Here is a 6,000-nt window from a genome sequence, read left to right on the forward strand (position 1 = left end):
CAATTTTGTGACAGTTTTTGATTTTTTTTGTGAGATAACGAATGACTCCTCAATTATTAATTGGTGGGCTATTATACTTTTAAATGGGCCCTTTAATTAGTATAACAAAGTTCAAATGCTTTGCTAATGACAATGCCATAAATATTTGATTAGTTGTTTCTTTATGAATATCATTCATGATTAAAAAAATGGTGTTATGAAGAGTATTAAAGAACTTTTGAAATGTAAATTTAACTTTTTGCCTTGATAATCAATGCCTCTAAAGCATCTTTTCTATTCTTATTTTTGTGTGTTTTACTGCTTATAACAATTTTTGCATTTTCACAATTCATACTCACAAACTGTTCTAAAGAAATAGCATAATGAATTCTTATCAAATGTGTGGCATCCCCCTTTAAAGGGTAAGTTTACCTCCAAAATGACTCATTGTCTACACTATACATATAATACAGTCAAGCCCCTAGTAGGGACCCCACTGAGTCTATACATTTATGGTGATTGTTATTGCTTAAACATGTAATTTCATAATTTTGTGGGACATAATATGCTAATATGCATAATATGAGGGTCCCGTGGTCTTTGATTGCCAGATGTGAGTTATTGGGGGCTAGAAGAGCTACTGTAAATAATAATAAAGAAATCGACGGGTTATCGTGTAAAAAAATACATATTTAGCCACCTGCCCAAATGCCCCCGCCCACTGTAAAAAAAGATCGCAAAAATTGCTAAAACTATAGAAAGCAGTAAATGAAAAAAAATTAACACTCATCTTTTATTTACTTTAATTACAAGCTAAAATATAAATCTTGGTTGTAAAAAAACAAAGTTGTCCTTTAAAGGTATGATTCCATTGGCAGTATTTCTTCTTCTTTTTCTTTTTAAGTATGCAGAAAGAGTAACATTCCAGGAAAAAGTGACCATTTGAAGTTTAGTATGCATAGAACTTTCATAATTGTGGTTTTGGTTTGTTTGGGGTGTTTGAGGAGAACATAATATTGTTTGATTTTACAGCAGCATTGTGATTCCAGACTACAGTTTACTCCAAAAGTCTATACACTGCAGTGATTCCAACATGTGGGCCGGGGCCCAGTGGTGGTCCGTGAGGGTATTGCCCCGGCCCACCTGTTGGAAATGGTGTACACCAAGGGTCTTCAACATGGGGTCCGGGACCCCTCGGGGGTCCTCAGAGTTACTACAGGGGGCCACATTTTTGTGTGATAGGAACCTTTTTTTAACACACTTGAACCCTAGCATCTCTATATTCTGTGGTGAACATTAGCCAAAAATAGCAGATCTACAAGCTCACAACACGTCTTGTAGATCGGCTATTTTGGGCAAAGAGGTTTGGTGTAGAGGGAAAAAGAGGAGACCAAGTATACAGAGCCAAAGGTCAAGTTTACTAAGTACTGAGAGTTTTACATGTCTGAAAATACCCTGATGATAGTGCTGTCTAGCAAGTCTATGAAGCTATCTATGAAATCTATGAAAAGGTTTAATCTGCAACACAATTTTATACAGTATATAGTGAGAGGGGGGTCTCTACTTCATCTCTCTCTCAGCTAAGGGGTCCCTAGCCTGAAAACGTTGAAAACCCCTGGTGTACACAATTTGCTACACACTTATGGGCACAATATGTGTTTATGTTCAGTGTATTTGAACAGATATGAGCCAGGGGAAACGGAGCAGTGTGTGCCTCATATTTATTTGTCTTCATGAGCAATTCACTGGATAAAACAAATACTGTTACAACACAAAAAAATGACTCTTTTTCCAAAGCAATTTTGGCCACGTGTCATGTAGCCTACATGTTACAACGTCATAAGAAAAAGACAAGGATAATCTCCTCATACCACCATTTTCCCATTTTTAATTATAAAAAAAGCATTTCACTGTTCACCAGGCATTTACACTTGAATAGAATGCTCAGGTCAAACAATCTTATTTTTTTTCTCTCTTTTCATTATTTGCAAATGCAAAAAACTTGTCAACAATAAATAATACTATAAAATGTACACAAAAAAGTTGACAGTCCACCACAAGTTAAAACGTAGAACAGATTGGATGTTAAGGGAATAGGAGCTGGGGAGTTTTCAGAATTTCTCTTTTTTTTTCTTAGCAAAAACTGTGACGGTCCATACAAGATACAGAAAAAGCTGATCATCTATACATTGACACTAGCAAGATAACAAAGTTGTTGTTTTTTTGTTTTGTATATTTCATTTTGTACAAAGTGTAGGGGGGTGAGAGTCTTTACAAGCAAGCATCATTGTCTTAACTGTAGAGATTATACAAGCAAGAGTTAAGGCAACTTCTCTGTTATTATTCTTTTCTTTTTTTCCCAAAAAAGTAACACAACGCCATTTCATGTCATTGTTTCGTCTTGTGGACCGTTCGTCTCGGGGTTTGAAATAGTTGTCATTGCATAATTCCGGCCGTTGACCAAAGGCCTACAGTTCGTCTTGTTAACAGGAATGCTGGAGATTTGCGTGTGTCTGTCTGCCGTCAAAGAGACCGTGGTCCAAAAACAACCACACAGAGAACAGGCATTCATAATCATTTGTAAAACATACATACCATTTGCATGTCCAACACAGATAAGCTGTTAGCCATGGTTCACATGACGCTCTTCTGTCATGGTATGACAGATGTCATGTTTCAGGGCTAATAAGCTGATACAGTACACCAGTGATTCTCAAACCTTTTCATGTCAAGGACCCCCATCTGAAAATATTTTGTGCCAGGGACCCCCATACAGGATTTCTGTTGTAAAAATATTTCAGATATTCAATTTTCCCCCGCAAGATTTTTGGAAAATAGCACATCTACAAGCTCACACCGCGCCACACGTTGTGAGCTTGTGGACTGGCTTTTTTCAAATAGTCGACGTACATAGGGTCAAAGTGGTTAAACTGATTCTGATGCTGCATTAAGTCATTTTGCTCAAGGACCCCCAGGGTTCCTCGGACCCCCACTTTGAGAACCACTGGGTATACCATTTCCAAGTACCAACACAGATTAAGCTGTATCGTAAACAACTATGCGTGCATCTCCCTTGCGTGTGGAGAGTGGAAAGAGATTGAAAGCGTTCCTCTGTCCAAAAAGCCCCCTCAAAACTCTGACAAAACTGGACTGGGTAGAACTTTCGACACAGGTCAGACACAAAACAAACAGGGAAACTGTGACCTATCCACTATCAGACAAAGGACAGAGCAGTTTCGTTGTCGGGAGTGTTGTATGACTCACACATCTGTCGACAGAAACGCACACAGACACAAATTGTAGTGTCCAGTTTCAAGACTCCATCAGTCCTGGGTGTCGATGCATTGAGTTACAGGAGCTAAGGCCCAGTGAAAGTGTGGAGAGAGAGGACATGGAACTGGGTTCTGACTTACACGGTTCATTTTAACTCCGAGAGGGTACGGATGTAACCAAATGGACCGTACGGTACGGGTCCATTTCGTCACATCCGTAGGTCCTATCTTAAGGGCCCCCTTTGGTTACATTCGTATACACTTGGGAGTTGCAATTGGATAAACGTAAAAAGTGGACCATTGTGGGTCCAATTTGACACTTTCAGAGTAAAATAAACACTGGGGTGCCATTACTGTCCTTAAAAAAAGTACATTGACCTGTTTTATACACATGTGCGTCTACGTTCATTCTTGAGGCAAAACAAAAAAACGGGGGAGAGAAGAAATATCTGTCACGAGAAGTCGGGCAAGAAACTGAAGAGGGCAACGGAATTTCTAAAAGTGAAAAAAAGGGCGTATTGGTTTTTTTTAAAAAGAGGAAAGTGAAGCACACAGTGGAAGGGCAATGATTAAAGCGACATTAAAGCCGGGCCTTGGCACCGGACGAGCTCAAGTCTAAATGCCTGACTAACAGGCAACAGATAGGGTTGCACACGCTGCTCACTCTCTGAGTCAACACTCTTTCATCTCAAACGCCACAGGAAAATACTTGGCGTGCGTTTAACTCTGACAGTATAAGAATGGACCCGTAAGGGTCTGCTTTTGCACTAGAGAGAGGTAAATGAACACTCAGGTTTTTTCTCCCCCTGTGCAGGGCTGCTCTCTGCTTACACCTGCCTGGCACACACGAGTTAAACCTATTATTTGGAAAGTGTGCGTCATGTTTGCGGTGGTGCGTGTGCCGTGCGTGTGTGTGTGTGTGTGTGTGTGTGTGTGTGTGGGGGGGGGGGGAGAGAGAGAGGGAGAGAGAGAGAGAGGTTGAATTGTATTAAAAAAAAGGCAAAGAATGTACAGTGGTCGTGACAACATGAAATAAAACAAAAACAATTACGGGAGCGATGACAAAGCATGTGAAACTGTATCACTTGCCTGGCATTATTGTTTAAATACAGTGTTGCGGTTCATCTGGTGTGGACATATACAGCAGCGCTGTACGCCTGTGTCAAATGAACAATGACAGAGTGAAATGACAGGGGGGGTATTACTGCGTTCCAACGTTCTCCTCTGTGTCCAATTGCGTTACCGGATGAAATCAGAGCTTATTATTTTGGCAACAAAAGTTTTTCATTTTTTCCTCTATTGAAAACATGACACGTTTAAGGGATGATTGGGCTTGAACACACACCAGAAGCCTTTGGCATCATGATAATACTTTGTCTTTCATTGGTACAGCGTATTCTCAACCAGTGGTGCAAAGTACATTTACTTACTGTATTTTTTAAGTACTTGTCTATTTGAGTATTTAAAGTATGTAAATCTAGTAACTTTTGTTACAAGATTTAGATTCTCATTACAAAACATCCATTAACCAATTAAGCCCTACTGTATTTTATACTTAGGCTATTCGAAAATAGCCGATCTACAAAATCACAACGCGTCGAGCTTGTGGGTCAGCTATTTTCGAAAAGTCTGACTCATTTAGAAGACTTTTAATACTTTTACTTGGGGACTCTAAGCATATTTTGATGGCGATACCTTTGTATTTAAACTCAAGTAAATGTATTGCTACTTTCACTTAAGTAAAAAAAACATCCGAGTACTTCTTCCACCACTGATTGGTACAACGTATTCCCTCCAAGGGAGAGTCTCAAGTAAATACTGCCTTTGTTCAATGCCATCCATCCCAGCCCGCAGGCCAGTGTAACTGGATCAGATGGAACTGGAGAGGAGACAGTAATATGGCAAAACATCCACCTAAAACTCTGCAAAAATGCATGCGTAAGAGCAATGGCCGTTTCTCAAACTTTTTCATGTCAAGGACCCCCCAAATTAATATGTATTTGTCCGCAGACGCCCCCAGTCCTGAAAATATTTTGTGTCAGGGACCCCCCACACAAGATCCGTTTAAAAAAGAATCAAAATTCTTCACATTTTCACGTAGCCTTATGTATATAGGGTTAAAAGTGATTAAACCCATCTTGACCGCTATATTAACTAATTTTGCCGGGGACCCCCTGGAGCCCCTCAAGGACCCCACTTTGAGAACCACTGGGTTAAATGAATGCTCAATATTTGAGTGTGTGGGCCTCAGGCTCGAGGTCAATCTCTCCATCACTAGCCTGTCTGCAGTTCAAGCACACACACTCGTGACTATGTCAAGTCAAATATGATCTCCATGGTAACGATTGCATGACTCCACGCACATACAGTATCATTATTTCGTCACTGTCAGGCAGAAACCTCGTATCTCCATATTTCAGCCTTTTATGTGTTTTTTTTCTCCGTAATTTAATGCCCTACTTCGTGAAAGTGGTTAAGGGCATCTGCAGGGTTTTATAAATATTTATCCAATGAAAAATATTATGAGCTTGTGCCTAAATAATAACTATATTGGATCCATTGGAACAGGTTCTTTTTTCCCCATTTCCTGAAAAGTAAAGGTTTTGGACATACAAGGCTTCCACCCGACAGCGACACTTTGCTGGTGAATTTCTACCCTGTCAACCTCAACCCTGCTGACTCATTAGGATCCATAAAGCTACAATCCGGGACTTATTTTAATGAATAAAACATCATTTTAAGTATCTCT

Source organism: Gymnoscopelus braueri (assembly GCF_963280865.1).
Source record: "Gymnoscopelus braueri genome assembly, chromosome: 19".
Taxonomy (NCBI): Eukaryota; Metazoa; Chordata; class Actinopteri; order Myctophiformes; family Myctophidae; genus Gymnoscopelus; species Gymnoscopelus braueri.